The sequence below is a fragment of the Sminthopsis crassicaudata genome, chromosome 3 (assembly GCF_048593235.1).
Source record: "Sminthopsis crassicaudata isolate SCR6 chromosome 3, ASM4859323v1, whole genome shotgun sequence".
NCBI lineage: Eukaryota > Metazoa > Chordata > Mammalia > Dasyuromorphia > Dasyuridae > Sminthopsis > Sminthopsis crassicaudata.
This window is the reverse complement of record NC_133619.1, coordinates 558,748,889-558,761,951: the sequence shown is the minus strand read 5'-3', so window position 1 is coordinate 558,761,951 and position 13,063 is coordinate 558,748,889. Positions and strand designations below refer to the sequence as shown.

Below are 13,063 nucleotides of genomic sequence, written 5' to 3'. Positions count from 1 at the left end.
AATAAAAACCATATGATCATTTCAATAGATGCAGAAAAAGCATTTGATAAAATTCAACATCCATTCCTACTAAAAATGTTTGAGAGTATAGGAATAAATGGACTATTCCTTAGAATAGTCCATTTCCTTCTGTTCAAGGAAAATGTTTGGAGAGCATCATCAAGGTTATGAAAAGCCAAGGATTGATTATAATTTTAGAGGAGATTACTGAACTTTTAAGAACTGTGAAGGTTATATGTCCTTCTTTTTCTCTGGAAAAAGAATTGGATCCAGATGAGTGGAAATTAGTAGGAGAGCAATTAGGTGAACACTACAATTGCCTTTGTGACATTTTGCCCTTTGGTTCCAGACCAAACTCAGTTTCCAAAGATACAATTCATACCTACAATTTAATCCAAATGGCTTTAAAAAATGTTATTCTAAAGGAAGAGATGAAGGAGCAAAATGGGGAAGTGTCAACTAAACTAGGTGAAAAGGATGAATCAGATAACAATGAAGTTAAGTACAATTCTGAGCAACAGCAACAGGAGCACCTCCCATCTCCTCCCTCAATTAACCCTTCATGGGTGGAGCAAGAAGGAGGAGAGGAAGAGGCTGAAACACAAACAGAATTGCCTGTGAAGCAACCTAAGCCTATGACAAGATTAGAAAAAGCATTGGTTAAAGCTAAGAGAGAAGGAAAGGATATAAGTGATTTTATACATGCATATCCTGTGATTGAAAATACTGACTCTGTAGGTAAAAAAAGGAGAAGATATGCACCTTTAGATTTGAATAAAATTAAGGATTTGAAAAAAGGTTGTACCCTTTATGGGGCTACATCAGCTTATGTTAAAATGTTACTAGATGCTTTGTCTTATGAAGTCCTAACCCCGAATGATTGGAAATCCATAGCAAGGATATGCCTGGAACCTGGAGAAAATTTATTATGGCTTTCGGAATTTCATGAATTATGTAAAATTCAAGTCAGATGCAATTTGGAAATAGGAGTTAACACACAATTCACTTTTGAGCACTTGGCTGGTGAAGGTCGGTATGGAGAGAATTCAGAACAGACTGATTATACCATGACAATATATGAACAAATTGCTAAGGCTGCAATAAAAGCTTGGGGTGTCCTTCCTGGACAGAAAGATCGTGGAGAGGCTTTCACTAAAATACAGCAAGGTCCCAATGAACCTTTTGCAGATTTTGTGGGACGTTTGCAAACTGCTGTCAAAAGAACTATTGGAGAAAATTCAGCTACAGAAATAATGACCAGACATCTGGCTAAGGAAAATGCCAATGAGATTTGCAAAAGAATTATATGGGGATTAGACAAAGATGCTCCTTTAGAGGAGATCATAAGACGCTGTGCTACAGTGGGAACAAATGCTTTTTACACCCGGACAATGATGAATGTGGAAAGACAGGGTCCCTCCTGGCAAGGGACTTCTAGAGAAACTCGGCGATGTTTTCAATGTGGAAAAATTGGGCATCTAAGAGCTCAGTGTAGGTATGGAGATACAGTGAGAAGACAGGGTGAAAGAAGACCTAAAACCCTATGTCCAAAATGCAACAGAGGACTCCATTGGGCATCAGAGTGTAGAGTAATTCAGGGAAATAGGATGAGGGGCCCAGGTCCAGGGCCCCAGGCAAAAAAGACTTGGGGCATGATGGCAGCTGATGTTACACCCAAAGAGCCTTTAGAAGGTCAGGACTCTGATTTAATCAATCAGCAGAGAAGCAATCACATGGCAGAAAGGGATTACCTGATAAGTCAGTCAAAAGGCAATCAGATTGCAAAAATGGATTACACTTGGGGAGAATACAGGCCTTTTAAACCAACAGGGCTGTGCCCAGTGCAAACAACTCCAATGTAATTGTCAGATGATGAGAAGAGATTTAGAAAGTGGTAAATAAAAGGAAATTAGATAGGTTAACTGCCTGGGGGAGAGGGTTTGCTTGTATTTCTTCAGCAGGAGAAGGAATCAGATGGGTGCCAACGAGTCATATTCGCCTTGTCCACCAGAGAGAGACAACCTGAGTTCTCACTTAGTAATCCTAACAGAATATTCCTTAGAATAATCAGGAACATATATTTACAACCATCAGTAAGCATAATATGCAATGGAGATAAACCGGAACCCTTCCCAGTAAGATCAGGACTGAAACAAGGTTGCCCACTATCACCATTACTATTCAATATTGTATTAGAAATGTTAGCCTCGGCAATGAGTCAAGAAAGAGATTAAAAGAGTAAGAGTAGGTAATGAGGAAATCAAACGGTCACTCTTTGCAGATGATATGATGGTATACTTAGAAAACCCTAGAGATTCTAATAAAAAGTTATCAGAAATAATTCACAACTTTAGCAAAGTTGCTGGATACAAAATGAATCCACATAAATCCTCAGCATTTTTATACATCACCAACAAAATGCAACAGCAAGAGATACAAAGAGAAATTCCATTCCAAACAAATTTTGAGAGTATAAAATATTTGGGAATCCATCTACCAAAGAAAAGTCAGGAATTATATGAACAAAATTACAAGGCACTTGCCACAAAAATAAAGTCAGATTTAAATAATTGGAAAGACATTCAGTGCTCTTGGATAGGCCGAGCGAATATAATAACGATGACAATACTCCCCAAACTAATCTATTTATTTAGTGCTACACCAATCAGACTCCCAAGAAACTATTTTAGTGACCTAGAAAAAATAACAACAAAGTTCATATGGAAAAATAAAAGGTCAAGAATTTCAAGGGAATTAATGAAAAAAAAAAGTCAGATGAAGGTGGTCTAGGTATACCTGATCTAAAACTATATTATATAGCAGCAGTCACCAAAACCATTTGGTATTGGCTAAGAAATAGACTGATCAATCAGTGGAACAGATTAGGTACAAAGGACAAAAAAGGGCACAACTATAGCAATCTAGTATTTGATAAACCCAAAGATACCAATATTAGGGATAAAAATGAATTATTTGAAAAAAACTGTTGGGAAAACTAGAAATTAGTATGCCAGAAGTTAGATATGGACCCACACTTAACACCATATACCAAGATAAGATCAAAATGGGTCCATGATTTAGGCATAAAGAATGAGATCATAAATAGATTAGAGGAACAGAGGATAGTCTACCTCTCAGACCTATGGAGGAAGAAGGAATTTATGACCAGAGGAGAACTAGAGACCATTATTGATCACAAAATAGAAGATTTTGATTACATCAAACTAAAAAATTTCTGTACAATCAATACTAATGCAAACAAGATTAGAAGGGAAGTAACAAATTGGGAAAATATTTTTATAGTTAAAGGTTCTAATAAAGGTCTCATTTCTAAAATATATAGAGAATTGATCCTAATTTATAAGAAATCAAACCATACTCCAATTGATAAATGGACAAAGGATATTAACAGACAATTCTCAGATAATGAAATTGAAACTATATCCACTCATATGAAAGAGTGTTCCAAATCACTACTGATCAGAGAAATGCAAATTAAGACAACTCTGAGATACCATTACACACCTGTCAGATTGGCTAAGATGACAGGAACAAATAATGATGAACGTTGGAGGGGATGTGGGAAAACTGGGACACTGATGCATTTTTGGTGGAGTTGTGAAAGAATCCAGCCATTCTGGAGAGCAATTTGGAACTATGCCCAAAAAGTTATCAAACTGTGCATACCCTTTGATCCAGCAGTGCTACTATTGGGCTTATATCCCAAAGAAATACTAAAGAAGGGAAAGGGACCTGTATGTGCCAAAATGTTTGTGGCAGCCCTTTTCGTAGTGGCTAGAAGCTGGAAAATGAATGGATGTCCATCAATTGGAGAATGGTTGTGTAAATTATGGTATATGAAGGTTATGGAATATTATTGCTCTGTAAGAAATGACCAGCAGGATGAATTCAGAAAGGTTTGGAGAGACTTACATGAACCGATGCTGAGTGAAATGAGCAGAACCAGAAGATCACTATACACTTCAATGCTGTATGAAGATGTATTCTGATGGAAGCAGATATCTTCAACATAAAGAAGATCCAACTCACTTCCAGTTGATCAATGATGGACAGAAACAACTACACCCAGAGAAGGAACACTGGGAAGTGAATATAAAATATTAGTACTACTGTCTATCTACCCAGGTTACTTATACCTTCAGAATCTAATACTTAATGTGCAACAAGAAAATTGGATTTACACACATATATTGTATTTAGATTATACTGTAACTCATGTAAAATATATGGGATTGCCTGTCATCTGAGGAGGGAGTAGAGGGAGGGAGGGGGAAATATGAAAAATGAATACAAGGGATAATGTTATTAAAATTACTCATGCATATGTACTGTCAAAATGTATAATTATAAAATTAATTTAAAAAAAAGATTCAAACATATATTTTCATCTCTTTTCCGAGCAGAAGATTCTATATTACTGTGAATAGCCTGTCACTAAACACATCAAGCTATACAATGGCCAAGAGATTCCTGAAGTTGATCTGAGCATCTGTGATGAACTAGAAGGAATTGTTTACAAACCAATCCGGATAAGAAGTCCAATTGATTGGCTCGATGGAGCGGAATGGAAGCCAGTATAAAGCCATTCTCCCATCACTCAAGTCAGAAACCTGTTTTTGGGGTGTATATTTCCTTATGTTTTCACAGTTTCCAATTGCCATAAAATTAATTGTGTGGAACCTCAGGTCTAATGTCTTGAATGCAAACTAAATCCAGAAGCTCACAGGCAGCCGGGAGGTTGGGGGGGTGGGGGGATAGGGGGGGTGGGACCGGCCTTCTCCCTCCCAGCGATCCAACAGAACAGGCTCTCCAGATCTTTCTAAGCCCTGGTCCGTGGACAGGTGGCCATCCCTCCACCACACAGCAGGTGCAAAAGGTGGCAGGTAGCCGATGCAGGAGCCCTCTTCTAGGGTCATGGCTGCTGCAAGCCCAAGTTGCCCGGCGTCACTCTGGAGGAGGCGGCCTCCGGCATCCTTGGCCCCTTGCAGATTTTAATTCTAAACCCACTCCCCAGATTCTAGACACTGCAGGAATTATCTGCATTTACCAGCTGTGGGACCATGAGCCAATCTCTTCACTAGAGGGGTGAAACAACTTGACCTTTGTCACAAATAATAAATACAGTAATGCAATCAAGGTAGCTTTTCTCTGAGCTGTTCAGTAACAATGGTCTTATTTGTAAAAATAGGACTCAAAATATATTTACTCTCCAACTCAAAGGGTTCTTGGGAAGAAAACATTCTAAAATCTTATCAGAGAATTATATGATTTTCAATTGAAGTGAATAAATAATTGCTGAATGAAGCATTGATTAAGCAAAGCACCGTGGAAAGTGCTGGGGAATGCAAATAGAAAAGAAAGTCCTTTCAGAAAATACATATGGAAGGTCACATGAAGAGCTCTCATTGTCTTTTCAGGGAAAGGGGCATGTAGACATTAGTACTTCTTTTAATGTCATTTTCACTGATAAAATAATTTCAGTTTCTGGTACTCATTTGAGAGTACCAAGAAATTTGGTGGCAAGAACTCCTTCCCTCCTCCCTTGCCAAGGTCTTCAGTGGATGTGACAAGTGCCTGCAGGAACCTGGCCAGGCTGCATCCCTACCGGGCTTGTTTCCAGAACAGTGGCTGAGGGCACTGGGTTGGAAATACTGCAATTCCCTAGGATCTTAAGTTCAGGCTCTTGAGCTGTCTTCACCTGGGACTGAGGGAAGATGGTGCTCAAGGTCAAAGGTGGAAGAGACCTTAGTGATCATCTAGTCCAACTTATAGTTGAAAAAGAATTCCTAAAAACATAATAATGTGTCATTATGTAGCTTCTACTTTATAAGAAAGTATGTTATCCTTGCCCTGTCACTATTATTACTATCATTCAGCACTCCAAGGACTTGTGTAGTTTACTAAAGCATCTTAAAGCATTGACTCTATGAAATTTTTTCTTTAGTTGTCACAAATTGTTTAGTGAGACATTACTCCTGTTTCACTTTAATTCGACCTTAGATTTGAATTTGAAAGTGCAGTGTTAATAGAGAGCTGAATGTTAGCTGTGCCTTGTTCTGGAATATGCATGAAATGTGGATTAGTGCTAATGTGCTGGGAAAACAGGGGAGATATATAGCAGCCCTAACAAATATATATATATATATATATATATATATATATATATATATATATATATATATATATATATGTATACTGTCAACAAATAACAAATATATATATATGTATAACAAATATATATATATATATGTATACTGTCTGGACTTGACTCATCAAATATGAAAGGCCATTTGGCCATTCTCATTGTTGAGTGGCTATTCAGTTTTTAACAGGATAATTAGATGGAGGAAGATAGAAGTACTTTTGAAATGACTTGCCAATACAATAATAACAATGCTGGGTGTATATGTAGCCAATTTCATCCACTGCCATTTGCCAACACTTAGATATTACTATACTAATTTTAGAAGTGGGAAATTTGAATGCCTACAGGGGTGGGGACTAGATCTATACACAGTCACTCTAGGGACATGGTAATTTTGTGGTTTTGAACATTGGAAAACAAGTATTTTGTTTTTGGTTCCTGTACATGGTAAAATAAATTCTACTTTAGCAGCTTGAATATATTAGAATGGAAAGAATGATGGATTTAGAAATGCCTGTATGCATGACCTTAGGCAAGCATAATGTCTTTGGGCCTTGATTTCCTCATTCTTATAACGAATGTGATAGGATTAAATATCCTTTAACTTACCTTCTATTAATCAACTAGAATTATTAACTACCTTTTAGGTTTTATTTAAATTTATCATCCTATTATCTCATAAATTTCTTGTAGAGCTTTCCAATCCTGGATTCAACCAACTGAGTAGATGGTTAGACTGAAGAGTGTGGGGTCATTTATGAATTCTATGATTATCTATATTTCTATTAAAACAAAGCCAAACTCTGTCTCAGGTGAATCTTGAAGTCTGTTTGGGTCTTTGGTCAAAATGTCTCAAATTATAAGAATATGGTGACTAGATGTTTGTGGGTTTAATAATGAGCAATGAATACAATGTATCTTTTTAGTGGACTGGACAGCTCCTCTGCTCATGACTAGATTAGGAAAGAAAGGTTATCAAAGAGGAAATTGGTTCAAGTGTATAATTCTTGTTCTGCTTTAGGAAAACCCGAATGTTTCCCTACTTTGAAGGAGTAGGTGTGAAGAACAAGAAATTAACTATTTTATTATCATCACAAATAAACTTCTAGCATACTTATTACTGTCAAGTACAGTGTTTGTGGGTACTTAAGTTTTGAAGGGGACCAATGACATCATAGGGTACTGTCTTGGCTAAAGTTGAGTTAGCTTTAAGTGAGACAGAGTTAAATAAAGTCACCAACAGCATTCTATCTCCTAGGATCATCAAAGTCCAGAGGCAGGGGATGTCTAATCAAGCTCCACAGCACCTGTCCTCCTGGCTATTGGAACAAATTGCTCTCATCCACCCATTCCACTAGGGAAAATCTCCACACTCTTGGGGAAATATACCCTACTAACTCACAGAGGAGTTTGAGATCCCCTTGGCTATCTTCAACCTGGTTTGGCTTGTCTGTTAAGACTTTTTTTTACTAGGATGTGATCATTCCTTAGAACCATGAGTTAAAGTCAAGTGGATCCCAAGGGTGAATGAACAGCCCTGAAAAGAGTGGGGTAAACCCTCACCCCAGAGCTGCTCATTTTACTGGAACACCCCATTTATTACATCAATTATAGTACTAGGCACTACATAAAGAATGAAGCATACAACACTCCTTTGCTCTTAAGTGCTGATACAATCAGAAAAGTTGTGAGGCAGAAATACAGCAGTTTTATTAATAGTCTCCTGAAAGGCAAAAGTTTCTGTTCTATTCTGAGACTAGAGTAGATAGATAACAGTAGATTAACAGTAGATCACAGATAAAAGTAGAAAACAGATAAAAGAAAGGACAAAGAAACCTCTAATCTCTTATGAAAACTGTCACTTTAAAAGGAGAACAAGAGAGCCAGATAAAAGTCCACTGCAGCAGTGGAAAGACTTTTCCTTCTTTCATTTACTTTTTACTTATTCCTTAACTCTCTTAATTCTAGTGCCTTCTTTCTGTTAATTACTTCCTATTTATTTTGTATATAGTTTGCATTATACATACTTCTTTTCATGGTTTCTTCCCCATTAGACAGTTTTTATTTCTTGAGGAGAGAGGCTATCTTTTTATATCCTCAATTTAGCAAAGTACTTGGCATGTAGTAGGCACTTAATAGATGTTGATTGATTGATTGGTTAAAGGATGAAGGAGCCTAATATTGAGGGAATGATACCTTGAATTTAATTCAGCAGCTATTTATATAATGACCACAATATTTAGGTTTCTATTGGTAGAAACAGTAAGATGAATAGTAAAGTAAGAAAAGAAGCCCAGATGACATTCCAGAACAATATGAAAAAAATCTTTTGAGGGAAAGATGTTAATATGAGAGTCTGCATTTTATAGGAAAAGAAAATATTTTATTTTGTTTTCCTTGGCCAGATAGAATTGTTTCCATGAACACGTAAGAGTGAGATTAGGCTGATGCTATTCTTGTCTTTTGTTCGATGGTTTATTTATTCCTAGAAATGTATTCCACATAATTACTGTGGGCCTCAAAGATAAGAGTGGTTATGGCCCCTATATGTATGGAGGCACAGTGGGGTTCTGAAATGTGGAATTTGTTCACATACCTAGGAAACAAATGAATTTGGCATGATTATCATAGAAAGAAAGGAGGGCTCCCCTTGCAATAATAGCTAACAATTTCCTTGGGAATATTGAGCACAAAGTGGAAACTGCAGAAAAATTGAGTGGTTTTTAGAACACCCATAGCTCTGAAGAAGCATCATGAAGCATGTATTATCCTCCAGTTGAACTAGTGCTTATTAAGAACCTATCATGGTCAAGATACACAAAAAGAAAATGATAATTAGTTCCTCTCCTCTAGGATTTTGTATTCCATTCTATAACAGCTCTATGTGTAGAACAGAGATTCCTTTTCATTTTTTTATTTTGTTCTTTATTCAACTTTATTGAAGAAAAATAAATCAATTACTGGCAGAGCTATTAGTTGATCTCTCATTCATTGACAACTTGAATCATTTATTTAGTGCTATATTAAATAGTTTATTGGAAGATAGATTAACTAATAGCTCCAAGGTTCCTAATAAATTTAAATGAAAATTATAAGAATTCAAAGACCCAATTTTGAAATACAAAAGATGTTTGACTTCCAATTTCCATTCTCTGAAGAACAAGACAGTCATTCTTTAACTGACATGCATAAAATACACCATATTTCCTGTTCTGCCAATGCTACAAATTAAATAATAATTATCCAACCAAATAAGTTATGAGCATAAAATAGATCATGAAACCTCAAATCTCTAACAATGGAAGACTTAAACAAAATGGATGCTACTATGCATCTATCTACCTTCTTCTCAGATGGTATCTTCAGTATCTGTTAGAGCAGTGCGAAATGGTTTTAGTTTCATAACCAAGTTAGTGAAGACATTGGCCACATAATTCACATGCTTCACATTTTAAAATATCCTGAATCTTAGGCAATTGTTCTTTTGTAACTACTTTAAAGCTTTTAAAAGTAATTATCACCCAAGGACAGAAGAATTTAAATGTTCTCAGATAAGCATATGCATAACTGGAAGGAACTAAATAAAAATAAAATGAAAAACTTAGAGGTATAGGAGGGGAGCAGCTGGATAAAAAAAAAAAGGACAGTGATTAAAAGTTTTTTTCCAGATATAATACAGGTTATTATGGTTTTGAGATAGTATCACATGGCATATTTCTGAGTTCCTTTTTGAGATATTCTGTTGTACTTGTCGCTTTTTTATAGATTCATGCAAGATCTGGTAAGGGATGATCTAGATATGAATCACATAGCAGTGAAAACATGGGTAAAAGAACTTTAGAAATAGAGCAGGAGACCATTGCAATCTTAGAATATTAGGACAAATGCCACCATTGCTGTTAATGTTTGAAAGATAAATTCTTAATCTTTGGTAGTTTGAAGGGGCAGTATGTAGGGAAATGAATTGTCAAAAAAGAATAACACTGCCTTGCTATGGACTGTTATTAGGTCTCAAAAATGTGATTTGCCAATGAAAAGATCCCCAACTATGGTGGGTCACGAATCCTATCCATTTAAATGGATATCCAAAATATTTAAAGCACTATCCATTTCATCATCCATGGTATGTACTTCTTTATATCTGACTCCATTCTCTTTTGGCCAAAAAAAATTGATTATCCTGGAAAGCAGGGAGGGGTTGGGGAAGGGATATTTCTTCTCACACCAGTTCCATCTGACATAGGTGCCATTTCCAGATCTAGAACAAAGGTTCTTAACATGAGGTCTACAAGACTACAGGATAGAATTCAAGGGCTATCAATCCCTGAATTAGATAGGAAAATAAACCCTTTTTGTTTTAACCTGCAGATTAAATTTAATATTTAATTTCATTATGAATGTAAGCACAAACACTATTCTAAGGAGGAGTCCAAGAATTCACCTGACTTTCAAATGAGCCCAGGACAAACACACGCACACACACAAACAGAATTTAAAAACCCTTGATCTAGAGAGTGGTCAAGAGAAGAATGGACTGGGTTAGGGTTATAAGGGCGTAGTTTGATGAAATTTCCAATTCCTGATGCAGCAGCAGTGGATAGAGTGCTGGGGATGGAGTCAGGAAGACCTGAGTGCAAATCTGCTCTTACTGGCTGGGTGATGATAGACAAGTCATTTCATATCTGTAAGCCTTAATTTCTTCATTTATAAGATGAGGATCATAATAGCAAGCTACTATCCATACTCAGAAAAAGAGCTGATTGTATTTGAATATAGATTGAAGCATGCTCTTTAATTTTTTTCTTTATTTTTCTTGAAGATTTTTTTGGGGGAGAAATCTATATTTTCTTTTGCAACTAACTTTTATGGAAATGTTTTGCATAATTTCATATAGGATTTCTTAATGGGGTTTGGGAATAGAGAGAAAGGAAGAGATCTGGAACTTAAAGTTTAAAAAAAATGTAAAGATTATTTTATATGTAACTGGGGAAAATAAAAACATTGTGTTAAAAATAATAGCAAGCTACCTCTCAGGGTTGTTGTGAGGATCAAGGGAGATAATATTTATAAAGTGCTTATCTCAGAGTCTGGCACAAAATAGTGCTACATAATGTTAACATTACTATTATTATTAGCCAGTGTCACTTGCTCAGTGAACCTATTTCCTTAGTAAAAGACATATGGTTTGATAAAGAGAATAAGCTAAAGTTCAAAGCTGGCAGAGAGATGAAAAATGGACTTGGTTGAATATGCAGACTTTGACATCTCATTCATTTCATAAATCATGTATTAAGTGCCTTTTCTGGATTGGGTTCTGTCTTGGGCTCAGAATAAGAGTTCACATCTTACTAAGATGATAGCTTTGCTCTGAAGAAAAGTCGTTAGAGAACTATGGAACTCAGAATTGGAAGGAAACTCAGAAACCATCTGGTCTAATCCATATCTGAAAAGAAATACTTTCTTTTTTCAGCAAGGTAGAGTTAAGTCTGGTGTTTGATTTGGATTCAGGAAAATCTAGGTTTGGATTCTGGCTCAAATACTTACAGGTTCTGTGACTCTGGGGAGTTTTCTGGATTTTTAAGTCTCAGTCTTCTCATTGCAAAATGGGAGATAATAATAAGAGTGCCTATCTTTCAGGGATATTATAAGGATATAATAAGATATTTAAAAATTTAGAATGCTATATAACTGTTAGTTTTATTATTATTTATTTATTCTAGCATTCTTAAGGTGTGGACACTTAAGTCCCACTTGAAGAACTCCAATAATGAAGAACCAAAAGCCTCTTGAAGCAACTTAATTTTCTTTTTGGTAGTTTTCATTGCTAAGAATTTTTTCCTTATATAAATCTGCTTTTCTCATGTATTTAAATTTGTTTTAAGTACTTACTTTCAAGACAAGTGCTAGCTCACATTCTGGAGGTTCAAAGACAAAAACAAAACACTTTCTTGGGAGGGAAACATACAGTGATATCAATACAAAATATATTTTCTGTGACATATCTTTATCTAAATGAAAATTTGAAAGCTATGTTGGGGACAACATCTTCAACTACAATAACAACTACTATATTTACACAGCATATTCAGATTTGTAAAAAAATTTAACAAAAATTATCTCATTTGATCCTCACAAAGATCCTAGAAGATAAATGCCATTTCATTTTACAAAAGAGAAAACTGAGGCAAACAGGATTAAGTGACTTGCTCAGAGTAAGCTAGTATCTTAGACTGGATTTGAACTCAGGTTTTCCAAGCATCAGAGCCAACATTTTATACCACCCAAGTTCCTCTATTTTAGCTTAATAAAATTCAACTGTCAAGGTTAGCTACATTAAATTAGACAAAAAATTACTAAGTATATATTGGGCAAAACATTATGGTAGGAGCTGGGAATACCAATATAAAATATTGAAATTAGAATAAAATATAAAAATAAGTAATATCTATTAGTGACCCTCAAGCAACTTACATTCTACTGAAGTGGGGAATGATATATGTTGAGTTTGTTGTTCAGTTGTGTCCAATCCTTCATGATCATATTTGTGGTTCTCTTGAAAAAAGTATTAGAATAAATTTTTCATTTCCTTCTCCAGCTCATTTTATAGAGGAGAAAACTAAGCCAAAGAATATTAAATGACTTTCCAGAGTCACACAGCTAAGTTTCTGAAGACAGATAGCATGGCACTCTCTCTACTGTGCCACTTATTGCCCAGATAAGTAAATATAGAATGATTAAAGGGCTAGAAGACTACTATCCGGAGGCATCTTGTTGAAGGTGACAACTGAGTTGAATCTTAAGGGAAGAAAAAGATTCTAAAATATGGTGATAACTAGGAAGTGCATCCTTAGCAAAAAGTATAGTCTGGGAAAAAGGCATGAATGTGGAAGATGGAAT

At 35.7% G+C, this 13,063-nt stretch overlaps 1 pseudogene; it reads right to left on the bottom strand.

Annotated features, from left to right (window-relative positions):
• Positions 1–9,868: 9,868 nt before the first annotated feature.
• LOC141562351 (ubiquitin-conjugating enzyme E2 D3 pseudogene) lies at positions 9,869–10,416 on the bottom strand (annotated as a pseudogene).
• Between the last annotated feature and the right edge of the window lie 2,647 nt (positions 10,417–13,063).